Genomic DNA, 18950 nt, shown 5'->3' on the forward strand with positions numbered 1-18950 from the left:
CTAACACTTTACCCCTAAGCAGATGGAAAACTTCAGAGGAGACACAGAATAAATCGATTTTCAGGTAGGGATATCTATCTGCAGGCCTTATCATGGATTTCTCAGATTTACCTTCCATGTTCTGGCCCTTAACAGGACCCTAAACCATAAGCCCAGAGCTAAAACAAACTTGGACAGTTTCTGCAGGTCAGGAGTGCAAGTAATGTCTATCCTTTCTTCTTTTCACTACAGAAATTTTAGGGAACTGATTATGGTTCATCTCATTACAATGTGTTTTGAAGATGCACACTTTAGTGATATAGCTGGGGACTTGGCAAAACTGGCTTAGCTTTAATATCTTCAAAATGAAGTAATTGAACTAAATAAATTCTAAGATCCATCTGAGCTCTAAATTCTAAATTCTTAAATCCTTCCAGAACAGCATCTGTCATGACAGAATATGAGGGGTAGAAAGGGCCTTGGAGATTATCCAGTCGGAAGTTTTCAAACTGTGATCCAAAGAAATCCCTCAGAGGTCAAAGTAAATGTGAGGAGAAGTGAAAGATTAAGTAACTAGCATTCCATGTCCTAACCCATGGAATCCTCCCACATAAAACTCCTGATTTTATCAGTTGTATATACTGTGCTTCCATGCCTTAAAATACGAAGGCTTGAAACACATAATCTAATCGAACACCCTACTTGCAGGTGATAAAGTCACGAAGTCCTAGAAAATCTTAGAAGTTTGCCGAAAATGACACCAAAATGGCATTGCATGTCATTGTGTCATTGGTGGCAGACTACGAACATTAGATCAAAATTGGCAACTCTGTTTTACTTAGAACTATGTTAAACGTGATTTTTAACCTCACTGGGTCAGCTTGCCAAACTCACAAGCCACTGTTCCTTTGCAGGGTGTCATCGTCTCAAGAAAATCTTGAGAAGAAAAGGATGGGAAAGAGATCTGTGCATTTAAGAGTATGTGCTAGCTATTGAGAAAGATGAGGTGAAAATTTTATTATTCCGAATTCTAGGGATTAACTTCAAAAATGTTTTCAACTGTTCCTTCTAATTCATTGTGTAATCAACGAGTAGTTAACATTTACTACCACAGTAATTCAGAGTTCATTTATTTCCTACTGCAAATGCGTACTCTAAAGGAAAAATTAAGAAAACTAAATAAAACATAATAAGCAAGGGGAAAAAAACTATACTAAATTGCTACAGCATATACTAAATTGGTTATTCTTTTCTTCCCAGGTTAGAGGGCTTTGTGAAGATTATATTCGACCTCGAAAATTACAAATGTTGTGCCCAAAACATTTTGTCTCTTTATCGATGTGTAAGGTCAACAGAAAAGGTAAAACTCAGGTTTGGTATTTTGTTTTTGAGTGGAAAAAAAAAAACGTATAACCGGTTTTCCTGACAGAAAAAAAATGTAATTTAACTTTTAAAGAGACTTAACTATTATTTCTACTTAATTCAGGAAGATTCTTAAATTTTGTTACAAAATGTTCACATACATGCACACACAACAGTCTTTGAAATCTTTTGAAGCCTTGGACAGATGAAACTAATATTTTATACAAATACCAATGGCTTTCATTGTTCTTTTCTTCTTTATATTTTTTTCCCATTTAAAAATTTCAAGCAAATCATAGGACATCTGGAGCATTTGTGTTTTTATTAGAGTTCTGACATTACACCAGAAAGACTCTGAAAACTCATAAAATGTCTCTAGAAAATATATAAAATAGGTCACTGTTTAAAGGCAGATTTTTTTTTGCCATGCTAAATACTTATTTTCTGTATGTGGAAGAAATCATAAAATCATTGGAATTCACACATTTTGTCACAGAAAATATTCTTAAATGATTTTTTTTAAATGAATTTGTGTTCCCAATACTCAGTGTTGCCAAATAAGCTTTTGTTCTTGGGCTCAGCTTGGGCAAATTCTCTTGGTATTGCCCTTGATCCCCAGACAACTAGCTAATGAAAATACATATACTGAGGTTCCTGGGACACAGAAGAGTCCAGCCTGGACAATGAACTTCCCTTTCTCATTTGCTTAGTGTTTATTCCTCTGGGATGGAAGCATCTGGCCTGCTTAAAGCTGCTTCTACCTGCCCAGAGGCGGTTTATAATCCAATTTCTCATCTAAATCCAGGAACTTCACGGCTGCGAATAATCAAAGACTATTTCAGTGTGAAGACTCACTTGCCTCTGCTTGAGGAAAGAATTTTTTTTCTGAGTTTTAGAACCCCCCACGTCCCACCCGCTGCTGTCTTAGGAGTCTCAGTAGGGCTCTCTGCGCTCTGGGGACCTGGACCTAGGATGGAACCCGTGTTATATAGCACCACAGACCTAGCACTCTCCTGAGTTTGCTGAACCAGCAGTTTTAAAAATATATTGCTATCAATCTAAATGGATGTGTTCCTTAGACGTCTCATTCCTACCAGGCAGCTGCTCCTCTTACATACGCTAAACACATAAAACGTTATGCATTCTAGCTTGGTCTGAAAGTGGATAAACTTGTCTTAAACAAATTATGGGGAATGTCTTTGCAAGACTGGTTGCCCATCCAGGAGAAAATGTGCCTCATCAGGGTCAATCTGGCTTCAGCAGGCACTTCCTAAGAATTCCTGGCTGTATCAGATGAGAATGAAGGGGAGGGGAGAAAAAAAAAAATTTTCCAAGAAGCTATGAGTAATTTTCTTAACATTTTAAGCCACTGAATATTTAAAGAAGAAAAAGTCTACCCCAGGGCAGACTGACAAATGAGAAGGACAAAGGCTTGATATTTCCTGGAAATCTTGCCAATTAAAAAAAAAAATCATAAAAAAACAATCAAAATTGTTATCAATCTCTCACTTATATAAAAATTGCCATTATAATTTAAAAGAAAATTTTAAGCAAGAAGTCTTAGTTCAAATGTTTGTTTAAAAGTATCCTTAAAGAGGGGGATTGCCCTATTATATCTGAATGTTAAACATGACCTTTACTTTTTTTTTCCCCCCCAGGTAAAATTCTGCCTGAGTCATCAAAGTATAAGAGGCAAATGAAATACATTCCTCTTCCCCGAATTTTTAAATGTTTTTTCCTGGTTCTTATGTAAGTATTAGTGTTTGAATTAAAATCCCAGAAGTGGCTTCAATTCTCTGTTAAAAGAGAACACAAGTATCTCTGATTTTAGAAGAAAAAAATATCCTACTCAAAGTAAAACAAAAAAGTTCTGTGCAGTTCTACCTCATGTATCAGTCTTCACCCATTTAGCTGCGTATGGGTTCATCAGATTCTCAACTTTTTCAGAAATTATCTTGAAAACTGTTGACATTAAGAGAAAAGAAAAAATTAAATGAAGATACTCAAAATTTCCTAGGAAATCTTATACCATCTTAGCAAAATCCTGACTCTTAAAAAACAGTTTCCTGTCCGACATCAGTTTGTATTGTTCTCATTATTCAAGGGCATAAACATTCCTTTTTGGTCTTTCTTTGCATGTTTCCATTAGAACGTTTACTACGATCTAGGGCTGCACGCCCGGTGATTATCAGTGAAGTGTAGAAGATGATGCCTGTTAGAATAGAGACAGATTAACATAACTTTTTTTTCTGTCACGTGACTTATGAAGTTGAAAGAAATTATTTTTTTGAAATTTGTTTATTTTGAGAGAGACAGAGACAATGCAAGTGGGAGAGGGGAGAGAGAGGAGAGAGAATCCCAAGCAGGTTCCACACTGCCAGCACAGAACCTGCAGTCACAAAACCACGAGATCATGGCCTGAGCCAAAACCAAGAGGCAGGTACTTAACCGACTCAGACATCCAGGCGCCCCTGAAGTTGGAAGAAATTAAAGCTGAAGACAGATAATAGTGAACTACTGGGTTGAAAGGTAAACAGATTATAAAAGAAACCCTGTAGTAGGAATAATATATCAGAGTTTAGCAACTAGAATGAAATAATCTCCTTTAATTTCTTGATCATTTTAATCAACCAGCCATAATCCTTTGTGTGAATATATTTGACATTTTTTCATGTGCATATTTTCAAAAGTTGTAGTCACAGTACTTGTGTGTATATACATATGTATGTATTTTAAGTATTCATTTTTCATTTTATGTCATGGAATAAATGTGCCATAATCTTTATTTATTTATTTTTTCACAATCTTTTTGACCAGTTCCCTATTTTTGCACATTTGGATTGTTTCCAAATTTTAATTTTATGAAATAAAATCCTATGAATTGCATCGTTAAAAGGAAGCTTGTAAGTAGGATTCCTGAGAAAAGGTGAGGATGATTATTTGCACATTTCTTAATACCCAATTCCGAACTGCTTTCCAAAGATTATGCGGGTTTCTTGACAGTGACATAGGAGAGTTCTCATTTAGTTGATACTCAAAATCTTTTCTTTTTCCCTTACAGGTAATCAAACAAACAATGCAATCAATATGATTCTATCACATTCTTATTCAGACTCGTGAATAAGGTAAAGGCTTTTGTGCTTTGTAACTCCTAGCCTCTCATTTTTCAGGCATCATGAAGATAATTTTACTATTCACGCATTCATTTATACATGCACTTATTAATTCAAAAGCCATCTATTGTGACCTTCTGCAAAAAGCCATGATGCCAGATATAATAGTGAAAATACAGTTTTCACAGCAGAGATATAGAAAAATATAGAACTGGGGATATAGTGGTGAATAAGGAAGACTGAGATCAAACTCTTAGTACAGATTCCAGTAGGGACACAGAAAGTAAACACATTATTGCACAATAAATTGTTTCAATATAATTATTATATAAGCAATGAAGCAAACTACTTAGATATACTGAAAGAATAAAGCAAGTTAGTCTTAAATTGGTGTGAGTAAACAGTGAAGGTTCCCTGAGGAAGTTATTTTTAAAAATTAACTCTAAAGAATGAGGAAGAATTCATCGTGTCATGGGCAAATGGATGGAAGCAGAGGGTTAAATGTGGATCTCTGTCCTAAGGCAAGAATGTGGAGAGTCAAGCAACAAAATATTGGTCCCCAAGGGTGAAGCACTAGTGAGAAAGTCAGAGATTTGCAGGATATGAGGCCTTCAAGGTAAACTAGGAAGAGATCATGCAGGGCCCTAGGACTTTACTAAGGATTGTTAGTTTTATATTAAGTCCAATAGAACTGTAATCCGACAGCCAGGGGGAGATAGAGAAGAGTTTTAAGAGGCCGAGTGATAAGATTAGATTTGTCTTTTAAAAAAAAAGTTCTTAAATGACTATTTGGAGAATAGGTTGGAAATAACAAGAACAACAAATAATAGGTGAAGGTATACCATTTAAAAAAAACTCTTAAAGGAAACCAGGATGAGAGATGTAGGTCATTTGGGTTAGGGAGGCAGCAGCAGATATAGAGAGAAAATTGACAGATTCAAAATTTATACTGGAAGATTCTTAATGGGTCTTGGTGAAAGAGTATATGGAGAAGAAGGGGGTGGCAAAGCTGTTACCCAGGTTTCGGAATGAGCAGGCAGATAAATGTTGGTGTCATTTATTGAGATAGGAATCCTAAGAATATCATTAGACCATTTAATTAAAGTATAGATGTTGATAGTTGGATATACATGCTAGAGACTCAGAAAGAGGTTTGGGTTGAACAGGCAAATTTGTAGTCATAAATGAAGTCATGGCAGTGGCTGGTGTTCATCCGGGGAGGAAATGTAGAGACAGATGAAAAAGATGGTAATACAGAGTTTTGAAGAATTCAAATACTTAGGTTATAAGAAAGATTCCTCACCTCCACCAAAAGATAGAAGAAGGAACCAAAGGGGTAGAAGAAAATCACGGAGAGTGATTTTCAGAATCAAAGAGATTTTTTTAAATGTCAAAATTGAGGCAAATGTTGATAAGTTGACCAGTAAGATGAGAAATGAAAATTGGAAAACCAGGTGACCTTCAAAGGGCCATTTCGATGGAGTGAGCTAGCTGATTTGAGAGGGATAGAGTGCACAGAGGGGAGAAAGTGGAGATAGTAAATAGGGATAGCTCTCTGATTATTTGAACTGATATTTTTGATGTCCAAATCACAGTATCAAAAGCTAAAAAAAATAACAGAAGATGTATTTCAGTTGTGCTGCCATTCTAGAGGATTTTCGTATTTCCAAAGGACTATTAAAGTATGAGTGATCATCCCCATGGCCTTCAGTGCACTAACCCATTGAAAATAGCATTTTAAAATATCTTGTATATCCTATTGCAAGCTCGAATAAGTGTAACACCAGTGAATTTTGATTGGGGGAGAAGGTAGAAAGCTTGGAATATTAGGCAATGCCAAGAGTTATTTATAAGATTTCTTCAGAGACAGCCTAATGTACCCTATTACAAAACAAGGGCTTTCTATTCCCAGCCACTTAAGCATATTTATACATGCGATGTGTGTTATATGTAATGCATTTACCCATTTATAGATAGGTAAAATGAAACTATAAAGTCCAATTTAGCTTGATCCACTACTCAAGGGCTCAGTATTCATAATTATCTTGCCAGCATTTCATGCTGCAGATTACTTTCCTAAAACACCGTTCCCAGTGTGAATACAATTTACTTAACTAAAGATATAAAAATCTCACATTCAAACTACATTCAAGTATACACCTTTGATCCAAATAGAACAGTTTATTTACTTCTTGGGTTCTTCGCCAAGGAAGCCAGACACTTGGCTATTGTTCCTATGAGTGTCGTGTTTTTTTCATTTTTTCGTTTTTGTTTTTGTTTTTGTTTTTAGGAGGGATTGTAGCTAGCAAGCCTGTGCTCTCACCTATTGAAATCCTTCTTAACCCAGCTCTCTCTTTCCTGGGCTCTTCTCTTTGCCTGAACAAATTCCTGTCAGTAACTCATTTTCAAGCATTTTCTGGCTCAGTTGCTTCTGAGCAACCAATGTTTGTCTTTCAAGATACCCCAGCAGCCCTTCCATATTTATCTACTCCATCTGTTTTCTATTTCAGTTCCTCTAAGCTCCCTTTTACTTGTCAACCCTAATCACTCCCCTGCCGCTGTCCCTCCCTAATCTTAGTTTATCTGGGCTTCCCAAGAGACAACTGCCATGTAAGTCATTTGGCAGGATTGTTCCCTTCTCTGTAAGATGGTCACAGCAGTATTTCTAAGCCTATTTTACAATGGATGATTTTTATTTTTGATGTGAAAAAAAAAGGTGCAGACACAATCCAAAATATGTATCAAAATAAAGCACTTTTCACCACAGCCGGCAATGGAATTTCTTAAGAGCACAGCCAACACAAACTATAGATATCTCACCTGTACTTTGGTTTTTTGCTTTCTAATTTTCGATTAAGAGACCAAAGAAATAATTTTTATATCTCATCAATCTCTTCTTAAAGCAAAGGACAGATGCCTGGTAGGTTCAGAATTGAAATATAAATGTTAAGACATGATGTCACAGTTCAAACTATTTACCAGATGAGTAAAAATAACACATTTTTATGTGGTAAACCACTTAACTAGAACTGTATAATTCTACATTATTTGCTCTTTTTTTCTTTTTTAAAAGAAGCCAAACATCTCTAACACAAACATTTTCCTGTGTCGATTGGATTTAGAGTGCCAACAAAGTTTTGTTTCTTTTCTTTAAAGCATATTTATTTTTAGACCTTTCAATTCACTATTGCAAACAGATGTGCTCTTCTTTTTTTTTTTTTCCTCCCATGGAATAAAATAAATAACTAATGTTGGAATTCCCTTTAAATAAAAAAAATGAGGAGAAGAAGAAGGGGAGGAGGAGGGGGAGGAGGAGGAGAAAGGAAGGGAAGAGAAGAGAAGGCAAGGGAAGGGAAGGGAAGAGAAGAGAAGAGAAGAGAAGAGAAGAGAAGAGAAGAGAGAAAAGAAAGGAAAAGAAAAGAAAAGAAAAAAGAAAAGAGAAAAAAGAAAAGAAAAGAAAAAAAAGAAAAGAAAAGAAAAGAAAAGAAAAGAAAAGAAAAGAAAAAAACAATAGGAGTTTTATTTCAGAATTCTGCTCTCTGCCAAGCATCCAATCTGTAAAACATTCTACCCTGTTGGTTTGGGAATGGGGAAAGACATCTGTGTGTGAGGCATCAATCTGTTCTTCTGAAACACAATTCCAGTTCACAGAGCTGTAATCTGTTGAGTGATAAACACAATTTTCTGAAGCTGCTTTTCAAAAGGCAGAAATATTGACAGTGTAAATCCTAACACCTTAAGACAAACTTTTATCTAAACAAAAACAATAATTAAGAGCTAATATTTATGGAGCCTCACAGTGTGCCAGACTCTGAGCACACAACTTCATGTACATTATCTCAGTTAATATTTACTTGTGGAGATTGATGCATTCTACAGATGAGAAAGTAGGGAAGCAAATGGTTCTACAGTTTGCACAAATCACTTGGGCAGTTAGTTAAATGTACTTGACAACCACGTACAGGATCCAGCTTGCCTCTTAGTCCAGCATCTTCCCTCTACAGTAAGCTACCTCTTTCAATGAAAGTACACATTGGAATAAAAGGATGAACCTTGCTGTGAGTCAGATTAGATTTCAGCAATAAACTTTCTTTTAGGGTCAGCTGGGGAATCAACGAGAGGAAGGGAACTACTAGAATCCATCTACTGTATCTGTAGGGGTCCGGGCACTACCTTATATATTTACCTAGAAGAGCTTTTTTATTGAACAGAAACAATGGTAAAACAGACATCTCCTTGGCATCCATTCAATGCTCATTTATCATATATAAAGAGAGGTCTTCTTATTATCTGAGTTCAATGGCATAAAATGGTAAATAGTCCAACAATTCTTTCTCCAGGCTTGGCTTAAGGCTATGAAAGGTTGTTCTTTAATATTCAGGAAATAAGTACTGACTCACATTTAAATCAGGCTTCTTTCTGTAAGATCTCTGAGCACTTTTACAGGCATTATATCATTTATCTTCTCTCAACAACTTTGTGCAATGAGGAAATGAACTTCACCTTTCCAGGTCTCCCTCAGTGCTAGCCAGTAGGTTTGCATGTTCACATTCCTATTTAGTTTTCTATGCAGCTTCCTAGAAAAAAAAAAAAAAAGAGTTCCAAGATTCTTCACCAGTAACCTTGGTCACTTTGAGTAGTCCCTGTGTTTGGCTGGAGTTCCATCTGGTATGCAATGAGGGTACCAGGCTAGGTAAGTTCCAAGCTGTAATATTCAAGGGCTCTAAGCTGGTAGAATATTCATGGTATTTAGTGGAAAAACCTTCACATCTTTGAAGAACTTTGGGGTTATATTTACCTCTTCAGTTATTACGATTGCCATTTGCATTTTTCCAGTAACCAGACTATCACACAGCAAGGTCCTCTGAGGGCATTGGCAGGACTGAAGCTTAGGTAGTAAAAACTGGAAAAGAGGAAAAGAAAAATGGAGAGGAACTAAGAAAAGAAGAGTTGCTAGGGAGAGAAGAAGGAGGGGGGAAGGAGAGTAAGAAAGTGCAGGGAGTGGTGGGGTGGGAAGAGAGAGGAGACAAACAGGAAAATGGCAGGAAGGAGAGAGGAAGAGAAAGGAAAGATGGAGGAAGGCAGGAAATGGGAAGATGATGAGGATAATACCCAATGCTATTTGTGTTTTTCCTCTATCATTATCATTATAATAATTTCATTGTTACATCAGAGAGGATATTGCATTGGTTAACTAGAAAGAGCATGGGGTTTTGCAGTTAGACTAGACTTGGGTTCAAATTCTGACTCTTTCACTGCTGAGCATTCTAATGTCCCTAAAGAAGTGGCTTAATCTCTCTCAGACTTAGTGTATTTTTAATTATAAAACAAGAATAACATTTCTCTTCCAAGTGTCCCTAATTTATAATATGCATTTCCTAGCACAGAATAAATACATGAAACTATTATTTAAAAGTGATATGTGGCAATCACCCTTCATCTACCAGCATCAATATTCACTGCACCTAATAAAAAACACACAAAATATTGTTTTTATGTGTTAGCATACCAATGGTCCTTTCATCCCTGTCTGTCTTTCATATGCCAGCCATTAGTTTCTGCTGCAACATGTAGGGGTGCTAATGGTCATGGATCTTACATTTTAGGGACATTGCTCCGTTTTCACTGTATCACTCCGTACCAGCAGATGAAGTAATATATAGAGACAGAGCAAGGACATCAAAGAGATTCTGCTGGCTTTGTCCTCTCTATTAGGACTCTCTATGTCTCTATACACACAACGTATTGAGTGCTTTTATAAGGCCATGATCTTAAGATAATTTGAAAATTCTATGGCTTACGTATCTACTAACTTACTCATCTGTGCACAAGTGATTCCCACTTTAATTAACCCCCATGACTGCTCTGTATGTTCTGAAAGAAGAAGATAATGCATAAGAAAAATAAGCATTTCCAGCCCATATCTCTAGAGAGGCAGTGAGACTTATTGGAAGATAAATTGTACAGGAAGGCTGCCTTCTTAAATGAAGAGTATAAATGATCGCTAGGAGAAACGATATACAGGCATCCTGTTCAGACTTAATATGCACAATTTCTTTGTATACCGAACCACTGCACTTGCAGGTACCCATCCCCCCGCCGCCGACACATACACCCTGGATTTCCTTATTACTCATTCATCTGGCAAAAATTATTGAACTAAGTGAGAGCCTAATCACGTCAGTAGGGAAAAGTAAAGGTTATGACAATATATGACCTTTGCCCTCAAGAAACTTGTGGTCTATTTAAAAGCCTTCAAATGATTTAATTCTTTCATTTACTGTGTAACAGTTGACACCGTTTAGTTTATAACTATTGGGTCAGCCCTAAGATTCCTTGTAGACCACTCAGTTCATATTACTAAGGTAGATGAAAAAGAATAGTCTGGAATAGCACTGTCCACTAGTGATAGAATAGAATAGAAAAAATTACATACAGAACTTAAAAATTTTCTAGTAGCCATGGGAAAAAAAAGGTTAAAAATAAAATTAATTTTAATAGTTTTTTATTTAATCCAATGTATCTACAATATTATCTCAATAATGTAATCAATATAAAATGTATTGATGAGTATTTACATTTTGCTTTTATGCTCAGTCTTCAAAATCTGGCATGTATGTTCTGCTCATAGCATATCACAATTTGGAGTAGCCATATTTCAAGTACTCAACAGCCGTGCGTGACTAGTGGCTGGTGTATTGACAGCACAGTTCAAACATTTCCTCTGAGTTGCCAGGTAGTTTATTCATTTCAGTTATGTATCTATATTCAGCTGTTCTCCTTCTTCACTCACCCTTACACTCACATCTTCAATATTTTATGGAACAGGAAGTATGTGTCCAAATGGCCTGATGCCAGATACAACAAGGTAGGGCTCCGTTTTCGAGAATTCAGATTCAATGTTTTAACTTGTAAGCCACCGTGCTTTGAAATGTCTTACTAACCATATTTAGAAGAGTTTAAAAGTCAGGGTAAAAAAGCCGTCATGGCAACATCAAATTATAGTCTTGAACAGGAAATGTCAATGGGTGCCGTAACCCACTGCAAGAACACCCAGAATTTAGCAAAGCAGAGGATATAATTGTTGTGCCCATGGCAGCATTTAGCTGGGTAATGCCCCTCTCATTACCTTTCAAGACCACCAACAGTGGCACTCACACATTTATATATTGCTTGGACGAGAATGTGAAATGTGATAGTGTCTTCAGTTAAAATATATTACCATAATTGACTAGGAGATGAGCCACTCACATAATGTTTAATCCTGTTTCTTTGGCTAGTCATGCTCTTCCATGGGATTCCTTATTAGGCCCACCCAGTTTCAATCACTAAGGTAGATGTCATAGCTAAGAATGGTGCAAGTGTAACATTTGAACATCGATAATGTTACCTTTTGCCAAGAACTATGAAAGGTCTGAAATTTTAATCTTTGAATCTGTTCAGTTGCCTCCCATAGTTTTGTAGACAACATAAGGTCCCTGGGTAAGGGACAAAGAGATTTCTTACATTTATTACATTGTTCTACTCGGTTTCCCTTACCACCCCAAGTTTCATGTGGCGTTGCCCAAGTGGATGCTGTGCACAGGGTGACTACACATCTAAGGAATCTCCAGTTAAAGAAATCCCAGTTTTCCAAAAGATCTGTTAGTAAACCTGCCCAATCTTTACCCTAGAAGAAAACCTTATCTTTATTATCCTGAACAGCAAATAAATCTTTCTTTTGCCCTGGAGGAAGAAGATAGTTTCTCTATCTTCCAAAGCTGTTTGCCATACAAATACCCTTTAAAAGGTAGTTGGGAACAAAAGCTATTAACATCTTTGCTCAGAAAATTTACAGAACAAGAGACCCAGGGAGAAATGTCTTGCAAAAAACTCTTATATTAAAACCCCTCACACACTCCTTGTTTTATCTACTACATGAACTCCTCTTTTCCTATTTATTAATCAATATTTATTTATTGCTTTTTATGTACTATTAGATTTGACTGATTCTCATATATTTATAAAAAACTAAGATCTAATAGAAATAAAAGATTCAAAAAGTACTAAGGTAAAAATTAAAAAGATTAATTCCAGTCATTCCTATAATTAGGAACTTTGAGAAAAGAATGGGGTTATGAGATCTTGGTTATGATTGTCTCTGAAAATCAAAATATCTGGATCTTTAGAGAATTCAAGTTTTACTTATTATCATATTTCTTTAATATGTGCCCTGATTTGGGGTTCCAAAAAATATGGGTATTAGAAAAATACCTAATTCCTCTCTCTTTTTTTTTTCTCACAGTGAATGATAACAGAAACATTAATCTGAAGTGACTTTTAATATCAAATATATTTCATAAAACATATCTAGGCTGTATGAACTCATATTGGAACCTTCATATCTATGTAGGTTATACTTAAACATATAAACAGCTATTTTATAAACTACTAGTACTCTTATAACTCCGTATAGAATCTACAACTTTTGAAACAGTTGTGCAGAAGAGCTATGTAATTTAGGATAGCAAAGGAAGTTGGAAACCACATCCAATTTAAGCTTTCAGGAGAGTATAGGTCAGCTTGAGGTCATTCTCCAAAATGGAATCAGAAAGGAGTCCTGGAACTGTTGACCAACAAGGACCTACTTTGGAAGACAAGTAAACTTGTGCTATACTGATTTGTAGCAACCTCCCAGTGGTCCAGTTTTGGCTCACTTTTCAGCTGACCAGAAAGAAGTCTTGGGAATAGATTATCACAGGGAAGAGTCTACCCACTGGATGAATCACATCCCATTTTCTGTAGCATCCTGGTGTTTTTGAATGACTTAGTCATCGAAATCCTGGTTCTTATGGGAATCAGTTCCCAGAGTTCACATAGATGGCACTTCTATGGTACGTTGATAATTTTCTGCTTTAGTCTAGGATAATTAACTAGCATTTTAAAAGTCCTTATTGGTGGCCACATGGTATGCATAAAAGTATATTGGGTGAAAATCGGTTGTCTCAGTTGGAGTCCTAGTTTTGCCACTAGTTAGGCTGGCCAAGTCACTGAAGCCTATAGTGTGGCAGGAGAGGGAAGTGTGGCAGCCTATAGTGAGGTGGTTTCCTTACCTATAGTGTGGCAGGAGAGGGAAGGGGTTAAGATTCAGTGACCTCTGAAGTCCTTTCTAGCCTTTGTATAAGTCTCTCTAGTTTAAGATCTGGCCTTGTAAATTTTATACTGGGGAAAATATATTTAGATGCCTTTCAGCTTGTGCTTCTGTTGCTACCTTACAAAATAAGTCATTGTCCCACTCAGAAAGCATCATGTGCAGAATTAAAGACATGTATGTGGCCATTTGTCAGCATCAGTATCTCCTCAGTGACACTTGGATCACACAGCTGGTTTTTCTTTTTTTGGGTGACTCAAGCTCTTAGGGTCATCCTCCTCAGTGGCAAGTCATATGGTAATATAAGGCATGAGGCAGATATTGTCAGTTTAACCAGAAGGTAAAGGAAAAATACAATCATCTTCCAGTCCACTCATTCTGAATCTTCTCACAGCATCAAAGAGAAGCTCAGAGATAGATTTCCTGCAATTTCCCCCCTGACAGTGTGGGATATCTCAGTCAGATGAATAATGCATGCACTGGCAAGCAATACAATTTTAAAAGAATCTGGCATTTACAAAGCAGCTTTACTGGTGGAAAGAGTAAAGGCTTTGAATATTCTGTCAGTTTGAAAAGAGGTTCTGTGTCACCCTATCAGGTCACACAAACCATCTGATCAACTGCTACTTGATGAAAGCATTTATTAAAGTCAGAATAGGGAAATATCAGTTTGAGGAATAGAAAGGGCTACAGGATTTATTTTTAAACCTCTGGGAATAGAAAGGAGTGAGAAAATTTCTGTTTCTGGAGGGACATACAATATGAAATTTCGTTTTGATTGAATAGGGGAAACATAAATCCTAAAACAGTGAAGATTTATTTTTTTAAGTCTAAAGACTTCTGCTTCCAGGAAAATGGCACGTAAGTAATTTTTGCTATTCTTCCAACTATGTACAAATAAAAACTCTGGGCATTATATATAAAACATATATAAGAGACTCTGAAACATAGGATAAAAAAAAAAAAAAAGGCTGACTACCTGATCTCAGTATACAAAGAACAACGTAGTAGTGAGTTCTTCAGGTTTTCTTTTTTGCCCATATATTCCAGACTTGAAGCTGAAAAAGCTGGTAACCCAGACCACCAATGGATACAGACAACAACAACAACAACAACAACAACAACAGACTACTCTCTCTAGCCAAAGAACCAGGAATAAGGCAGACTAACAAAATGGAAAACTCTTTGACAATAACTGCTCTACTGGAGCCAAACAACACAGAAAAAACTATGACCCCACCACTACCTATGCCAGCAAATGTTGACTGGTGAACCTAGAGTCCATTTTCTTCTAGCTGTAAGGAGGTATACCCAGAGCCCCAGTAGGGTCATATCAGAAAAGGTCAAGTAGGGATCTGGAACTTTCATGACCTAAACCAGTGGGGGTGAGGCCAGTCCACCACCTCAGTGTCAGTGGAGACTATACCGTGAGCCTAAACTTCTACCTAAGCCAATTGTAATGAGATGCTCCTCCTCCTATTCCTTGGGTGGTGGTAGGGATAGAGTCAGAGGAAACCTAGTGGAGAGTCAGGACTTTCACTATAACCAAACAGTAATGAGGCCATTTACACTGTGGCGTTAGTAAAAAGAACATGGAGGGCTGGAACTCCCATACCATCTAGCACTAATGAGGTTCCCCTCCACCCCATCTTGGGTAGCAATGGAGACTGATTAGGGTACCTGGACTTTTACCTCTTCCTGGCTGTAAAGAGAAAGACCCTGGATCACTGTCAGAGAAATCCAGTGAAATAGAAGTGTAAAATAAGATCTAGAGTCTTATAACATAAAATTAACAAGATCCACAGTCATAAATTATAAGACTGGAGTCTTATCATTTAACAATTTCAATCAAATTTCCACATTTTAATAAAAAATCATATCAAGAGACAGAAAGTTCTCAGACTGACTGAAAAAAGATAATCAGGACATGCCAACATGAGGATAACAGAGATGTTAGAATTAAGTGACAAATATTTCACATCAGCCACAATAAAAATGCTTTAACAGGGAATTGTGAACATGCTTGAAACAAATAAAAAATAGAAAATATCAGCAAAGAAATAGAGAGTCTCAATAAATACATAGATGAAATAAGAAAAAAGTGAAAATTTTAGGAGTAAAAAAAAGGAAAAAAAAAACAGAAAATACTCAGTAGAAGGGCTCAATATCAAGATGAAGGGACAGTGGAAAGAATCAGCGAACCAGAATTGAGAACAGTATAAATTAATTTGAACAGAGAGAAAATAGGCTGGGAAGCAAACAAACAAACAACCTGAGCCCCAGTGACCTGTGGAACCATAATGAATAATCTAACGTTTATGCTATTAGAGTCCTGAAGAGAGAGGAGAAAAAAAAAAAAAATGGAGCTGAAAAAATATTCAGAGAAATAATGGCTGAAACATATCAAATTTGACCAGAGATATAAAGCTACAGATTTGAAAGCTGATCAAGTAGAATAATTTCAAAGATATTCACACCAGAATATATCATATTAACCTTCCTAAAATTAAAAACAAAGTAAAAATTATGAAAGCAGCCACAGAGAAACAACACCATACCTAAAAGGGGAAACCAATTCCAGTGACATCAGATTTCTCATCAAATGCCATGGAGGCCAGAAGTATCATAAGAAATATAATACCATAATTCTATATCGAGTGAAAATGTCCATCTGGAATAAAGGGATAATCTCTTACCTAAAGGAAAACAGAGAGAATTTGTCACCAATAGACCTACACTAACAGAATGACTTAAGGAAATTTTCTAAACAAAATGGAAAGAACAGAAGAAGGAACTTTTAAGCATTAGGAAAAAAGAAAACAGTAAGTAAAAATATGGATGGATACAATCAGCTGTCCTCTGCTTTTGAGTTTTCCAAATTATAGTTGATGATTGAAGCAAAAATTATAAACTAATGTGTTTCTAAATGAATACAGAAGAAATATTTAAGACAAGATATTATAAATAAGGGAGAATAGAAGGACATAAAGGGAGATAAACTTCCTAATATTTCAGTAGAATTGGCAAAAATGACACCAGTGAACCATGTTAAGTTATGTATATAAAACATAATAGCTAGAGCAAGCATTAAAAAGCCTATAAAGGGGCGCCTGGGTGGCACAGTCGGTTAAGCGTCCAACTTCAGCCAGGTCACAATCTCGGGGTCCGTGAGTTTGAGCCCCGCGTCGGGCTCTGGGCTGATGGCTCGGAGCCTGGAGCCTGTTTCCAATTCTGTGTCTCCCTCTCTCTCTGCCCCTCCCCCGTTCATGCTCTGTCTCTCTCTGTCCCAAAAATAAATAAAAGTTGAAAAAAAAAAGCCTATAAAAAGAGTTACTCTGAAAAAATGTTATTGAAAAATCAAAATTGAATTTTAAAATATATTTAGTGGGGTGCCTGGGTGTCTTAGTCAGTTAAGTGTCTGACTCTTGATTTCAGCTCAGGTCATGATCTCATGATTGTGGGATGGAGCCTCGTGTTGGGTTCTGTGCTGAGCTTGGAGCCTGCTTAGGATTCTCTCTCTCTCTCTCTCTCTCTCTCTCTCTCTCTCTCTCTTTTTGCCCCTACCCGCCCCCCCCCCCCCGACTCTCTTTCCATATATATGGAACTCACAAGAACATAGTAAAAAGGAAACAGGACAAAACAAAAACAAAAACAGAGAACAAACAGAAAACGTAAAATGGTAAACTTAAGTCCTATAGCTATTGAATTCAATGACTGTAAAGGGTCTAAATACACCAAGTAAGAACAAAGATTGGCACAGTGGATTTAAAAACATTATCCAACCACTTGCTTCCTATTAAAAACTCTATTCAAATATAACAATATAGGCAGGTTAAAAGTAAAGGAATGGAAAACCAATTAAAAAGAAGGCTACATTATTATCAACTAAAGTAGGCTTCAGATCAAATGTATGACAGGCAGAGTAGGATACTATATAATGAAAAAGAATACATAACAATCCTAAATACGTCTCCACTAAACAAAAGAGCTCAAAATATATGAAGCAAACTGATAGAACTGAAAGAAGAAATAAATCCACAACTATAGTTGGAGATCTAACACCCCTCTCTCAACAACTGATGAAATAACTAGAAAATCAGTAAAGATGTAGACTCAACAATGGCATCTATCAACAGGACCTAATTGACATTTATGGAAAACTCCATCCAATATCATTACAACACATATAATTTTCAAGTGCTATTGAAACATGTACAAAGACCAACCTTATCCAGGCCCATAAAAGAAACCTCAAATAATGTAAAAGAAGTGAAATCATACAGATGTGTACTCTGATCACAATGGAATCAAGGTAACAGTAACAGATAACAGGAATATTTCCAAACACCTGGCAACTAAATAATACACTTTTATTTTTTTATTTTATTTTATTTTTGAGTAGGCTTATGCCTAACGCCGGGCCCCATACAGATCTTGAGCTCATGACCCTGAGATCAAGACCTGAGCTGAGATGAGCTGAGCCACCCAGCTCCACCTAAAAAATACACTTTTAAATAATCCATGGGCCAAAGAAGAAATCTTGAGAAAAATCAAAATAGTACATTGAACGGTATAAAAATGAAAATACAAATGCAAAATTTATAGGATGCAACTAAAATAGTTCTGAGAAGGAAATTTATAGCATATATAATACATACATTAGAAAGAGGAAAGCTTGGGGCGCCTGGGTGGCGCAGTCGGTTAAGCGTCCGACTTCAGCCAGGTCACGATCTCGCGGTCTGGGAGTTCGAGCCCCGCATCGGGCTCTGTGCTGACAGCTGGGAGCCTGGAGCCTGTTTCCGATTCTGTGTCTCCCTCTCTCTCTGCCCCTCCCCCGTTCATGCTCTGTCTCTGTCTGTCCCAAAAATAAATCAAAACGTTGAAAAAAAAAAAAAAAAAGAAAGAGGAAAGCTTTTAAATGAATAACTTAAGCTTCATCTGAAGGCCATAGAAAAGAAGAGCAAAATAAACTCCCAAAAATCAGTAAAAAAGGAAAAAATAAAAATAAAAGCAGAAACAAATGAAATTGGAAGCAGAAAATAGCGTAGAAAAAATCAATAAGCAAAGATCTGGTTCTTTGAAAAGATCAATAAAGAAAATGACAAGACTCTAGGAAGACTGATAAAGGACAAAGAGAGAAAAGACAGAAATTATCAAATGAGAATGAAATAGGGGATATTATTACAAGCACTGCAGATATCAAATAAAAATAAAGAATACTACAAAAAACTCTACAGACATAAATTTGACAACTTAGGTGAAATAAATCAATTCCTCAAAAAAGATAAACTACTACAACTCATTCAGTATGAAACAGATCACCTGAAGAAGTCTTCAAAATAGCTGGGCATTACCTTGTTTTCAGT

General features: G+C 36.4%; 1 long non-coding RNA gene across 2 annotated transcripts in view; it reads right to left on the reverse strand.

Moving 5' to 3' along the window:
- LOC125175249 (uncharacterized) overlaps window positions 1-18273 on the reverse strand; it is a 32677-nt gene extending 14404 nt beyond the window's left edge. Inside the window, exons 1-2 of one of the 2 annotated variants that reach the window (XR_007155715.1) lie at window positions 18243-18273; window positions 3226-3303 (exon numbers count right to left, since the gene is read on the reverse strand). This is a non-coding gene — a long non-coding RNA (uncharacterized LOC125175249). Of the gene's footprint in view, window positions 1-3225; window positions 3304-8854; window positions 9021-18242 lie in introns of those variants that run through there. The other variant, XR_007155714.1, reaches the window with a different exon arrangement.
- Window positions 18274-18950: the final 677 nt, after the last annotated feature.

This window comes from Prionailurus viverrinus, chromosome C2 (genome assembly GCF_022837055.1).
Source record: "Prionailurus viverrinus isolate Anna chromosome C2, UM_Priviv_1.0, whole genome shotgun sequence".
Taxonomy (NCBI): domain Eukaryota; kingdom Metazoa; phylum Chordata; class Mammalia; order Carnivora; family Felidae; genus Prionailurus; species Prionailurus viverrinus.